This window comes from Bufo gargarizans, chromosome 10 (genome assembly GCF_014858855.1).
Source record: "Bufo gargarizans isolate SCDJY-AF-19 chromosome 10, ASM1485885v1, whole genome shotgun sequence".
Taxonomy (NCBI): domain Eukaryota; kingdom Metazoa; phylum Chordata; class Amphibia; order Anura; family Bufonidae; genus Bufo; species Bufo gargarizans.
Window position 1 is genome coordinate 15,169,822 of NC_058089.1, and position 14,894 is coordinate 15,184,715.

The following is a 14,894-nucleotide window of genomic DNA, read 5'->3' on the forward strand; positions in this document are numbered from 1 at the left end:
AGCATACCACCTCATCAGTGAAGCATGGTGGTGGTAGTGTCATGGCGTGGGCATGTATGGCTGCCAATGGAACTGGTTCTCTTGTATTTATTGATGATGTGACTGCTGACAAAAGCAGCAGGATGAATTCTGAAGTGTTTCGGGCAATATTATCTGCTCATATTCAGCCAAATGCTTCAGAACTCATTGGACGGCGCTTCACAGTGCAGATGGACAATGACCCAAAGCATACTGCAAAAGCAACCAAAGAGGTTTTTAAGGGAAAGAAGTGGAATGTTCTGCAATGGCCGAGTCAATCACCGGACCTGAATCCGATTGAGCATTTCACTTGCTGAAGACAAAACTGAAGGGAAAATGCCCCAAGAACAAGCAGGAACTGAAGACAGTTGCAGTAGAGGCCTGGCAGAGCATCACCAGGGATGAGACCAGCGTCTGGTGATGTCTATGCGTTCCAGACTTCAGGCTGTAATTGACTGCAAAGGATTTGCAACCAAGTATTAAAAAGTGAAAGTTTGATTTATGATTATTATTCTGTCCCATTACTTTTGGTCCCTTAACAAGTAGGGAGGCACAGATGCAAACTGTTGTAATTCCTGCACCGTTCACCTGATTTGGATGTAAATACCCTCAAATTAAAGCTGACAGTCTGCAGGTAAAGCACATCTTGTTTGTTTCATTTCAAATCCATTGTGGTGGTGTATAGAGCCAAAAATGTTAGAATTGTGTCGATGTCCCAATATTTATGGACCTGACTGTAGATAGCGCAACTAATGTTGAACTGCTGCTTGATTGTCAGCTTCACGCCTATGTGAAAGAACTTTTATTACCTTTATTATATAATAGCAACACAAAAATAATATTAAAAATGAATATAAAAATAAAAATAGAAAATGAATAAAAAAGATTTTTACATTCAAAATAGATTAAATAAAATAAAATAAAATTATGCTAAAAAACTGTCTTAAAAGGCTGGAAACGTCTCTTATGGTCGCTGTAGGATGTGGGGTGAGGGGAAAGACGCAGGGGACGTCAGTGGAATATAAATAAACACCGACGTTCTGTGTGTACTGTCCCCTCACCCGCTATAAGAACCCAAACACTTGTGATCCCAGGTGTCGATTTATTTTTGGTTTGTTTTACACCACTGAGGAAGGGACCCTTGTGGTTCTGAAACGCGTCTGGCGGGCTGATAAAAGGACAGTGTGGACAGCGGCGTAAAAAGAAATTAAGTGGCGAAAACTTTATGGACTTGGGAAATTTCCACTCTACATGGAAGGGGGCCTGGAGCAACGACGCATGAGGTGCGCATATATAAGGCAACTGAGAAAGACAACCGGGGACTAATACACTGACCAGCCGGCATTCGGACCACGACCGCAGCGAGAACCTCACGACCGTCAGTAATATACTGGTCCTAATACAAACATTAGAGCACGGTCAGGTACCGCGCTTTTTCGTTCCAGACCATTGCCGCGAGTGATATATTGGTTGTAATATGAACATTGTAGTACCGTGCGTTTCTCCCGTAACCGATGCTTAAACACACACCGCTCCGACCCATCTGAGTGCAGCGTGAGCGCCCCAATACAAGTGTCTGCGCAGTGCGCACAAGGGACAATTTCCACTTGAACTTATATTATGATAACACCATAAGAAGCGTTATTTATAATGCAAGTACAGGACATATAAAGAGGGGAGACAACGTGGGCCTCGGACATCTACATAACGACATAGCTATTTGCCTATCTCCCGCGATAGATGAAGTACATCCAATGTATCGCCACTACTGGACTGATGCTGCCTCCATCAGCTCTTGTCTATATATTTCGCCATTGCTCTTATTTTCGTACACGCGTGAGCTCCACATGAGGGAACCGGGCCAGTTCATTCATGTAATGGTTTTATTGGAATTTTTATATGTTTTTATGTATGGATACAATTGCTGAATAAATTGTGTATAAACAAAGAATATGCAAATAAATGTCCCAACCTCTGGGATCGGCTCCTATCTCCAGAAAAGGGGTCCCCCCCCCCGACCCACCTAGGGGTCACCTCTCCATTTATCCTTTGATTGGACATGGTGTCAGGCAGCTGCCTCGCCAGGAGGGTCAAGGGACCCTTCCCCTTTCCAATATAGCTATGGGTTCCTATGGGGGCCCTATATTAGACAAATGTCATATCAGAAGGGACACATTTGTCGGGGCCGAGTCCTCTTTTATTTACTGTGGGTCGATGTGATTTCTGTGCACGTCCCCCAGTGGCGGACTGGCCATAGACCCTACAGGGAAATTTCCCAGTGGGCCGATGCCTAGGGGGCCGCCTAAACCCTCCTCCTACAAAAAGATATGATGCTCTCAGCATTAATTAATTTGGCCGGTATTTTGTGCTGCACTGTGGTATCTGGGGCCACTTTTACTTTTTTTTTCCAGGGCCCCTTTAAGTTCTCAGTCCACCCCTGACGCCCCAACTGATCTGTATAGGGAATTATAGGGTAATCGTGATGCACAGTCCTGAATTTGCAGGGACAGTCCTTGCACATTTGTGCTGTTCCAGGCCAAAAATAGGTGAGGCTTGTGTAAGCCGGCTTGTAAATGGGGCGTCCCGGGGTGGGATCTACTTGTCCTGATTCTATATTGAAAAGTTATATGGTTACAAAGCGGCGCTACATTGCCCCCCGTGGGGTGCTGATCCTTTCGACATATATTCAAACCGGCAGCAGAAGAGGTCCCCATTTTTTTTCCGTAACCCTCTTATACATAGAACATCAGAAAGTGCTGTCATATCCTCCGAGCTGGTTTAATGCCAAGTCTAATCAACACAAATATCTGTTTGAACCACAGGCGGGCAGACGGGTGGCATCGTCAGATTCCATTTCTCACAAGCGGAGCCAGGATTTCGTCAGGTGTTTGTTTGTTTTTGGTTTTTTTTCCGACTTGGCAAGACGTCTTAAAGAAGTTTTGGAAACGCGAGGCCCTTAAGGCTGAAATATGTAGAGTACCTGCACATTGTGTGCCAGTGCGTAATGTCACCTGGAATGGCGAGAGGCTGCAATCTCCTACACGACTAATCCGCCAATCCGGGTACCTGGGAAAGCTGCTTGCGGGATTAGCCGCGGTTATATATAGCATACCTGAGGTCTTTACAGCGCCGGGCCAGACTCGGATTATCCGATTAGGTTCAGCGATGTGTCTCGTAATCTCATGTCACACACACAGTGCACACGGAGGGCCAACTAGGACTAAACCGGAGTCCCTTAAAGGGCCATACCACTCGCCGTTCCTATTAACATCTATAGAGCAGTAAACGTTCCTCAGTTATATGGTAAAAAATTTTTTTTTAAATAAGTTCTTGAAATGTTTATTTCTCTCCTGATTTCTCTCCCATCATGCCTCAGGTTGGAGCACATATTTCATTTCCTGGGAGGAGTTTTCTCCGATGCTCAACGTCGCCACCTGCTGGCTACTGGACAGAAAATATCCATAAATCCATCAGCAGCAGGAATGTGGGCCTTAAACTGTCTCTTAAAGGGGTTTTCGGTAATCATTCTAGTTTATGTAATGCTCCCAGGCTGCCTCCTGAAAAAGAAGAGGCTCCACGACGCTCCGGTCCTTCGCTGTCTCACTTTTCCGGTCCCTACATCCAGCTGGCCATGAGCACGGTCACGAGCATTGCTCCAGCCGATGAATGGCTTCAGTGGTGATGCGGCCTCAAGCAAAACGTTAGCGCTGAAGCCAAGTAATTGGATGCAGCGGCGCATGTGACCGTGCCTACGCGGGGACCAGAAAATGGAGACAGCGAGGGACCGCAGCGTCGTGAAGCATCTTCTATCTCGGGTGGCAGTCGTTACGTAAAATACATACAATAAATAAAACACATGAAATTGAATCATTACCGAAAAAATCCATTTAAGACCTCAGGCACACAACCAAAATCGCGGATCCACAAAATACAATATTTTTTTGCAGACCCACTGACTTTAAAGGGGTTATCCAAAATCTATAATGCCCCCCCCCCCCCATATGCCCGGGCCCCTCAAACAGGCTGTACTTACCTGGCACCCTGGATCTTTTCATCCGCGCGACAGGGAGATGCAGCAGTGGCCGCGCTGGCATCAGAAGTGACGCGGGTGTCTGGGAGCAAGGTAAGAACAACCTCTGTGAGGGGCCTGGGCATATGGGGGGGCATTATAGATCTTGGATAACCCCTTTAATGGGTCCTTGCTCTGCGTTCCGATTTTCTATAATATGCAGAACGGACAAACAGATGAGGACCGCAAAACAGATACGGTCGTGTGCATGAGGCCTTGCAGTTTCCAAAGCACTGGAGCTCTTCCTAGGCAGCGAAAGCAACAGCGCCACTTAAAGGGCAAAGGGAGAACTGCAGCTCTAAAGTAAGACACCAGGTGGTCTCAGCCCGCGCTTATATATCTTATTGGTAAATCTGGTAGCGACATTTATATTTGCATCCAGGCATGCTCAGCAGGGGAAGGGTTAACCCCACTACATTATTGGGGACCAGGGAGTTTTCGGAGCCGTCTCGTGTTTGTTTGTCCTCAGGAAGGAAGCGATGTCTTCCCTCCTGACAGACTCAGGGGTCGCTGCCACGTGTGTGCCAGGGGCGCAGAGGGGAAGCGAATGACGGGAAAGAGATGAATCAGTGATTTCTCCAGGAGAAGATGGAGGAGGAGGAGGCAGATGTTTCCTCATCCCCTGTCACATTCGCCTCGTCGCTGTGACATATTCTTCCTATGTTGCAAAAAGGGGGTCATTGCATACATCCGAACATACAACCTCTTCTGCATTTCCGGTTTTAGGTTGATAAAGCTTAAAGGGGATGTCCAGAATTTCGATACCGGTGGTCTATCCTCAGGATCAGACCGGTAGGGGGTCCGACACCCCGCAGCGCCGCCGTAGCTCCAGAGTAGAAAGTCAGCGCCAGGACGACACAGCGCCATCCACTGCGCAGTAACTGCAGCGCTGTGCCCATGGAAGTGAATGGTGACCGGTCCGGGGGCCGTGTGGTCAACCCCAGAGCTACAAGGTAACAGCTGATCGGTGGGGGTGCGGGGTGTCGGACCCCACCGACCTGATCCTGAGCATAGGCCGTTATTATCAAAATCTTGGACATTGTATAATGAAACGTTCTGCAACTTTTTAATAAACTATAGGGGAATCAAGTGAGAGGTGCCAAATATATTCAGAGATGCATGCCTATTATTAGGGACACTTACAGGCCACAGGATGTTATGGCATGCTGAGGGTTGTAGTTTCACAAGTGGGAGTTGCACCGCAAGTTGCAGACCACTGGAAACCTTGAGAAGAATGGAGGAAGGAGGACAATGGCTCCCAAGTACATGGAGGTCATGGGGCTCTCCCCTTCCCCTGGTTCATCTGTAATGTCACCACATGGGACAGGAGGCTGATGCTTCTTTGCCTCATATCACTTTATTTTGCTTGGGTTTAACCCTTTCAGCCCTGAGGTTCTTAAGTTTTTGCGTTTCCATTTTTCACTCCCTGACTTTTCGGGGCCATAACTTTTTAATTTTTCCGCTCACATAGCCGTATGAGGGCTTGTTTTTGTAGGACAAGTTGCACGTTCTCATTCCACCATTAAAAATTGCATATGATGTAGTGGAGAGGTGGGAAATAAATCCAAATGGGGTGAAATTGGAGAGAAAAAGCAATTTTGCAGCAGTTTTATGGTTTTGTTTTTACAGCGTTCCCTATACATATTACGGTGATACCACATATGTATGGTTTTTCTTCCATTTTAATACTGGAAAAAAATAGAAACCTGGAAAAAAATAATTTTTCTTTGCATCGCCATATTCTGACCCCCATCATTTTTTATTTTTTTTAGGTGTTCGAAGCTGTGTGCGAGATGTTTTGGTGTGTGCGTTCTGTACTTTTCAGTGATACCGATTTGGGGATAGGGTTAGGCGATATCAAAAATATTCCCACGATAACGATATTAAAAAATTTATCGCAATAACGATATATTGCGATAAATGCCCAAATGCCCCGACCTCTCTGTGCAGCAGCCCCAGAGTGCAGCGACTGTTCTCAGCCCCGGACTCTCTGTGCAGCAGCTACCAGAGAGCAGCGACTGTTCTCAGCCCCGGACTCTCTGTGCAGCAGCCCCCAGAGTGCAGCGACTGTTCTCAGCCCCGGACTCTCTGTGCAGCAGCTACCAGAGAGCAGCGACTGTTCTCTGCCCCGGCCTCTCTGTGCAGCAGCCCCAGAGTGGCAGCGACTGTTCTCAGCCCGGACTCTCTGTGCAGCAGCTACCAGAGAGCAAGCTGACTGTTCTCAGCCCGGACTCTCTGTGCAGCAGCACCAGAGTGCAGCGACTGTTCTCAGCCCCGGACTCTCTGTGGCAGCGCTACCCAGAGAGCATGCGACATGTTCTCAGCCCCGGACTCTCTGTGCAGCAGCCCCCAGAGGCAGCGGACTGTTTCTCAGCCCCGGCCTCTCTGTGCAGCAGCCCCCAGAGCGCAGTGACTGTTCTCAGCCCGGGACTCTCTGTGCCGCAGCCCCCAGAGTGCGCGACTGTTCTCAGCCCCGGCCTCTCTGTGCAGCAGCCCCCAGAGGCGCAGTGACTGTTCTCAGCCCCGGCCTCGCTGTGCACGCAGCCCCCAGAGCGCAGTGACTGTTCTCAGCCCCGGTACATCTCTGTGCAGCAGCCCCCAGAGTGCAGCGACTGTTCTCAGCCCCGGCCTCTCTGTGCAGCAGCCCCCAGAGTGCAGTGACTGTTCTCAGCCCCGGCCTCTCTGTGCAGCAGCCCCCAGAGTGCAGCGACTGTTCTCAGCCCCGGCCTCTCTGTGCAGCAGCTACCAGAGAGCAGCGACTGTTCTCAGACCCGGCCTCTCTGTGCCGCAGCCCCCAGAGTGCAGCGACTGTTCTCAGCCCCGGCCTCTCTGTGCAGCAGCCCCCAGAGTGCAGCGACTGTTCTCAGCCCCGGACTCTATGTGCAGCAGCCCCCAGAGAGCAGCGACTGTTCTCAGACCCGGCCTCTCTGTGCCGCAGCCCCCAGAGTGCAGCGACTGTTCTCAGCCCCGGCCTCTCTGTGCAGCAGCCCCCAGAGTGCAGTGACTGTTCTCAGCCCCGGTCTCTCTGTGCAGCAGCCCCCAGAGTGCAGCGACTGTTCTCAGCCCCGGCCTCTCTGTGCAGCAGCCCCCAGAGTGCAGTGACTGTTCTCAGCCCCGGACTCTCTGTGCAGCAGCCCCCAGAGTGCAGCGACTGTTCTCAGCCCCGGCCTCTCTGTGCAGCAGCCCCCAGAGTGCAGCGACTGTTCTCAGCCCCGGCCTCTCTGTGCAGCAGCCCCCAGAGTGCAGTGACTGTTCTCAGCCCCGGACTCTCTGTGCAGCAGCCCCCAGAGTGCAGCGACTGTTCTCAGCCCCGGCCTCTCTGTGCAGCAGCTACCAGACAGCAGTGACTGTTCTCAGCCCCGGACTCTCTGTGCAGCAGCTACCAGAGTGCAGCGACTGTTCTCAGCCCCGGACTCTCTGTGCAGCAGCCCCCAGAGTACAGCGACTGTTCTCAGCCCTGGTCTCTCTGTGCAGCAGCCCCCAGAGTGCAGCGACTGTTCTCAGCCCCGGCCTCTCTGTGCAGCAGCCCCCAGAGTGCAGCGACTGTTCTCAGCCCCGGCCTCTCTGTGCAGCAGCCCCCAGAGTGCAGCGACTGTTCTCAGCCCGGCCTCTCTGTGCAGCAGCCCCAGAGTGCAGCGACTGTTCTCAGCCCGGCCTCTCTGTGCAGCAGCCCCCAGAGTGCAGCGACTGTTCTCAGCCCCGGCCTCTCTGTGCAGCGACTGTTCTCAGCCCCGGCCTCTCTGTGCAGCAGCCCCCAGAGTGCAGCGACTGTTCTCAGCCCCGGCCTCTCTGTGCAGCAGCCCCCAGAGTGCAGCGACTGTTATCCAGCGCCGGTCTCTCTGTGCAGCCCCCAGAGTGCAGCGACTGTTATCCAGCGCCGGTCTCTCTGTGCAGCAGCCCCCAGAGTGCAGCGACTGTTCTCAGCCCCGGCCTCTCTGTGCAGCAACCCCCAGAGTGCAGCGACTGTTCTCAGCCCGGCCTCTCTATGCAGCAGCCCCCAGAGTGCAGCGACTGTTCTCAGCCCCGGCCTCTCTGTGCAGCAGCCCCCAGAGTGCAGAGACTGTTCTCAGCCCCGGCCTCTCTGTGCAGCAGCCCCCAGAGTGCAGAGACTGTTCTCAGCCCCGGCCTCTCTGTGCAGCAGCCCCCAGAGTGCAGTGACTGTTCTCAGCCCCGGCCTCTCTGTGCAGCAGCCCCCAGAGTGCAGTGACTGTTCTCAGCCCCGGCCTCTCTATGCAGCAGCCCCCAGAGTGCAGCGACTGTTCTCAGCCCCGGCCTCTCTGTGCAGCAGCCCCCAGAGTGCAGAGACTGTTCTCAGCCCCGGCCTCTCTGTGCAGCAGCCCCCAGAGTGCAGAGACTGTTCTCAGCCCCGGCCTCTCTGTGCAGCAGCCCCCAGAGTGCAGCGACTGTTCTCAGCCCCGGCCTCTCTGTGCAGCAGCCCCCAGAGTGCAGTGACTGTTCTCAGCCCCGGCCTCTCTGTGCAGCAGCCCCCAGAGTGCAGCGACTGTTCTCAGCCCCGGCCTCTCTGTGCAGCAGCCCCCAGAGTGCAGCGACTGTTCTCAGCCCCGGCCTCTCTGTGCAGCAGCCCCCAGAGTGCAGTGACTGTTCTCAGCCCCGGCCTCTCTGTGCAGCAGCCCCCAGAGTGCAGCGACTGTTCTCAGCCCCGGACTCTCTGTGCAGCAGCCCCCAGAGTGCAGCGACTGTTCTCAGCCCCGGACTCTCTGTGCCGCAGCCCCCAGAGTGCAGCGACTGTTCTCAGCCCCGGCCTCTCTGTGCAGCAGCCCCCAGAGTGCAGTGACTGTTCTCAGCCCCGGCCTCTCTGTGCAGCAGCCCCCAGAGTGCAGCGACTGTTCTCAGCCCCGGACTCTCTGTGCAGCAGCCCCCAGAGTGCAGCGACTGTTCTCAGCCCCGGACTCTCTGTGCCGCAGCCCCCAGAGTGCAGCGACTGTTCTCAGCCCCGGACTCTCTGTGCCGCAGCCCCCAGAGTGCAGCGACTGTTCTCAGCCCCGGCCTCTCTGTGCAGCAGCCCCCAGAGTGCAGCGACTGTTCTCAGCCCCGGACTCTCTGTGCAGGAGGCCCCCAGAGTGCAGCGACTGTTCTCAGCCCCGGACTCTCTGTGCAGCAGCCCCCAGAGTGCAGTGACTGTTCTCAGCCCTGGCCTGATACCAAGTTATGGAGACATTGGAGTGATGGCATTGAATAGTTTAGAGCAGGGATGCCCAACCTGTGGAAAACGACAACCTCCATCATCCCTGGACAGCCTACAGCTATTAAGGCATGCTGGGAATTGTAGTTTTGCAACAGCTGGAGGGCCACAGGCTGAGCAGCCCTGATTTAGAGCTTCGATTCGAACAGACCAGTAAACTTTAGTGGACAATAATCCAACTCTCCTGCTTCCGTGCACACAACTATGGTAACATTCTGACTACCTGCAGCCACCACTGGGGGGAGCTCCTATTTATCTATATGCAATAAGCTCCACTGCTTTCCCTACTGGCAGCCAGAATGATGTAACTCTGTGGAGGTGTAAAAGAAAGTAGGGGATTTGGAGCTATGTGTCAGAAAATTTAGCTCCAACCTCTGTAAAGTATATTTTGAAATGAACCAGTACCTGATTTCATGGCATTTACTGTTTATATATACAGGTGTGTCCCAGAACAAGAATAACCAGAGACAATGGCTGTAACAAGCATTCATGTCTTTGTCAGCACCATGGACCCAAGTATAAAACAGGTAAGATGATTATATTGGCCAGTTATGACCAAGAATAAATTGTGGAATGAAATATTCTGCTGGCCTATGTCCACTCAAAATCAGTTCCATTTTTTTTGTACCTGCAGATCACTGTTGCAGAGCAGGGGTCTCCCTGGGTTCCAGCAATGAACATGGGATACAGCTGGAGGGGATGACTCTATCAGAAGTCAATGACATGGTGGCCAGTAAGGGGCAGATTCCGGGCTCGGTCTCTGCACTCATCCACTGACTTTCGGCAGTCAGAAGTATTCACCAAAGAAGTGAGTTTCCTGCTGCATCAAAAGGTAGATTCTGGGCTCGGTCTCTGTACCAATCAACGCTCATGACATTCACCATCATTTCACAGAAAAATCGACCATGCTCAGTCAAGTGCCATCGTTCTCATCATCTGCCCAGGGGAAGGGCAGTCCTTCAGCCATAGTTCTCTAGAAGTTTCCTCCACAGTTTTTTTTTTCCTCTCCTGAGTGTTGAAGGGCAACTCTTTGTGGGTCAAGGGCCCATCATCATCAGGTCGCACTTGGGCCCCATCAATTCACAGAAAAATCGACCATGCTCAGTCAAGTGCCATCGTTCTCACCATCCGCCCAGGGGAAGGGAAGTCCTTCAGCCATAGTTCTCTAGAGGTTTCCTCCACTGGGGGGGGGGGGGGGGGTTTCCTCTCCTGAGTGTTGAAGGACAACTCTTTGTGGGTCAAGGGCCCATCATCATCAGGTCGCACTTGGGCCCCATCAATTCACAGAAAAATCGACCATGCTCAGTCAAGTGCCATCGTTCTCACCATCCGCCCAGGGGAAGGGCAGTCCTTCAGCCATAGTTCTCTAGAGGTTTCCTCCACAGTTTTTTTTTTTCTCTCCTGAGTGTTGAAGGACAACTCTTTGTGGGTCAAGGGCCCACATCATCATCAGGTCGCACTTGGGCCCCATCAATTCACAGAAAAATCGACCATGCTCAGTCAAGTGCCATCGTTCTCATCATCCGCCCAGGGGAAGGGCACTCCTTCAGCCATAGTTCTCTAGAGGTTTCCTCCACTGTTTTTTTTTTTCTCTCCTGAGTGTTGAAGGACAACTCTTTGTGGGTCAAGGGCCCATCATCATCAGGTCGCACTTGGGCCCAGTATCTTGAGGAGGCACTAGGGCCCGTTTGCCACACATGAAGACATCATGATTATAACTAGCATCATTTCTCAGACTGGCTGAGGTCCCAAGTGGTGGGACTTACATTTTACTCATGGTCACCTCCCTTTACAAGCTGAAGCCTTACATGTGAATTTTCTGTCCTGCTTTATAAGGTGCTTTCGTTGCCTTCTAGATGTTTCAGACACAGGGTTCATTATAAAATAAGATGGGCCCCATTTGCAGTGGGAAAAGGGCTCCATAGAAATCTTTGTTTACCCCTCCCGGCCCTTCCATGAAAGTAGAGTAGAGTCCTGCAAATGTTCTCATCGCCCAATAGCAAATGGTGTTCTTGTAATCTGGTCTGGGCCCCTTCTCTTCAGGGCCCAGTTCTATGGAACGTGCGCCCTTGTTTGTTTGCTAGTGATCTGACACCCTTCTAGAGGGAATTCCTGCACAGGTCGAAAAATATGGGATGCAGCCAACACACGAAGGGCCCCATCCCCCCAGAAGCCCTATACCAGCTGCTTGGTCTGCCCTTATGGTATATTCCATGCCTGCAGCCATTTTTTTAACGTCTCTAACGTAAGACATGGACTTTGAAGTCACATTATGTTCTGGGTGAAGCTCTGCATTTGCAAATTATTATTAAACGCTAATTATCAGCTGATTCATTATTTACATACCGACAACCCCGACTTACCGTAATCACCAAGCCATAAATAGTAGATAACCGGCAGATGAACGCTGCTGCGGCCTGCAGTAAACCCGGACTTCTCAACATGCATGGTTGGCCCGGCCAAAAAACACGCAGGTAACCCCAATGCAGGCGATAGACAAGTGGTGGTAAGACCCTTTTCTAGGTATAAAAATACTTTTAAAAAAGACTTTGCATGAAACTCTACATCAATATCTCAAGTGGATACTGATGGCAATTCAGATTTATTGGAGAAAAAAAATCGTAATTCAAATGTTTTGGATAAAAAAAAGTGGTAATCGACTTTTCAGTGTGCTTTTCTGCCACCCAGTGGTTATATTTGGTCATTACATTACTTTTTGGAGATGGCGTAAGGCCAGTATTAATTAAAACTAAAATGTGCATGGGAATTATGGGTAGGCATATGCAAATTTACTACGTATTATATGCCTCTTAATGTGAATAAATGCACAGAGCAAATGCCGCGCTTCCATAATTCCAGTCCATATAGTCTGTTTTTTTTAGCCCGTGTCCCAGTAAAATAAATATTTTTGATAAAATCCTCGCTGTTGTTTGCTATATGAACGAGGCGTACGCTGTAAAGTCCTAAAAACTTGACTGCCCAATGGACTTGATCCTGATGCGGCAGCTGCGAAGGCTTATTCACACATCAGGGAATCAAGGGAATGTGCTGTCCGTGGTGAACACGTACCCATTGATTTTACTGTGTTTAGTCGCACATCAGTGATTTTCCACTGAACAGGGGTCACTAGAATGACCACGGAGACATGCACTACTGTGGTTGGGACCATACACGACCAATGAAGTCTATGGGTCCATCAAAACCACTGACACAACATGGATAGCATCGGCTCTGTCTGTGATTTCCGCAGACCATTGGTAGGAGATGCTCTGGAAATTAATTTTCTGCGTAGTGGTGTCCGTGGAATACCGATGACACACGGAGGGGAAAAAACAGTGACACCGATCCAAACGTGGATCCTTCTTATCTGATTGGCTAAGAGGGGTCACCTGGCCTGATCACAAAGAGCTGTCAAACTACCGTTAAAGAGGTTTTCCAAGATATTTTAACTGATGACCTGCCCTCTGGATAGGTCATCAGTATCTGATCGGTGGGGGACCTCTAGATAGGTCATCAGTATGTGATCGGTGGGGGTCCTCTGGACAGGTCATCAGTATCTGATCGGTGGGGGTCCTCTGGACAGGTCATCAGTATCTGATCGGTGGGGTCCTCTGGACAGGTCATCAGTATCTGATCGGTGGGGTCCTCTGGACAGGTCATCAGTATCTGATCGTGGGGGTCCTCTGGACAGGTCATCAGTATCTGATCGGTGGGGGTCCTCTGAACAGGTCATCAGTATCTGATCGGTGGGGTCCTCTGGACAGGTCATCAGTATCTGATCGGTGGGGGTCCTCTGGACAGGTCATCAGTATCTGATCGGTGGGGGTCCTCTGGACAGGTCATCAGTATCTGATCGATGGGGGTCCTCTGGACAGGTCATCAGAATCTGATCGGTGGGGTCCTCTGGACAGGTCATCAGTATTTGATCGGTGGGGGTCCTCTGGACAGGTCACCAGTGTCTGATCGGTGGGGTCCTCTGGACAGGTCATCAGTATCTGATCGATGGGGGTCCTCTGGACAGGTCATCAGTATCTGATCGGTGGGGTCCTCTGGAAAGGTCATTAGTATCTGATCGTGGGGGTCCTCTGGACAGGTCATAAGTATCTGATCGGTGGGGTCCTCTGGACAGGTCATCAGTATCTGATCGGTGGGGGTCCTCTGGACAGGTCATCAGTATCTGATCGTGGGGGTCCTCTGGACAGGTCATAAGTATCTGATCGGTGGGGTCCTCTGGACAGGTCATCAGTATCTGATCGGTGGGGGTCCTCTGGACAGGTCATCAGTATCTGATCGGTGGGGGTCCTCTGGACAGGTCATCAGTATCTGATCGGTGGGGTCCTCTGGACAGGTCATCAGTATCTGATCGGTGGGGTCCTCTGGACAGGTCATCAGTATCTGATCGGTGGGGTCCTCTGGACAGGTCATCAGTATCTGATCGGTGGGGTCCTCTGGACAGGTCATCAGTATCTGATCGTGAGGTCCTCTGGACAGGTCATCAGTATCTGATCGGTGGGGGTCCTCTGGACAGGTCATCAGTATCTGATCGGTGGGGGTCCTCTGGACAGGTCATCAGTATCTGATCGTGGGGTCCTCTGGACAGGTCATTAGTATCTGATCGGTGGGGGTCCTCTGGACAGGTCATCAGTATCTGATCGATGGGGGTCCTCTGGACAGGTCATCAGTATCTGATCGGTGGGGTCCTCTGGAAAGGTCATTAGTATCTGATCGGCGGGGTCCTCTGGACAGGTCATCAGTATCTGATTGGTGGGTGTCCTCTGAACAGGTCATTAGTATATGATCGGTGGGGGCCCTCTGGACAGGTCATCAGTATCTGATGATGATCAGTGGGTGTCCTCTGGACAGGTCATCAGTATCTGATCGGTGGGGTCCTCTGGAAAGGTCATTAGTATCTGATCGGTGGGGTCCTCTGGAAAGGTCATTAGTATCTGATCGGTGGGGTCCTCTGAACAGGTCATCAGTATCTGATCGGTGGGGGTCCTCTGGACAGGTCACCAGTATCTGATCGGTGGGGGCCCTCTGGACAGGTCATCAGTATCTGATCAGTAGGGGTCCTCTGGACAGGTCACCAGTATCTGATCGGTGGGGTCCTCTGCCGATTAGCTGTTTGAGAAGGCGTTTCGCCGAGGCCTTCTCGCAGGATAGGTCATCAGTAAAAAAAAAATACTTGGAAAACCCCTTTAAGTTTTCAATGAGTACAATATTGATGGCCAATCCTTAGGATCCAGGTCACCAGTATCATATTGACAGGGTCTGATACTCCTACCAATAAGCTGTTGGAAGAAGCCGGTGATCGCTGCAGCCTCTTCGCAGCTCACCCAGCACAGCGCCGTATATTGTAAAGTGGCTGTGGTTGGTACTGCAGCTCAGCCCCATTCACCCCTAGGCCTAGGCCACGTGGCTGTGGCCTAGGAAGAGACCGTGGCCTAGGAAAATTGGTGCGAGGTCCAGACCCCCACCGGTAAGATATTGAGGATAGGCCATCCATATTCTACTTCCAGAAATTCCTTTAATTATCAGCATAGGTAGGCGTCCCAGAGGTCGGACCCCTGACAATCATAAATTGATGGCATATAATATGTAAAA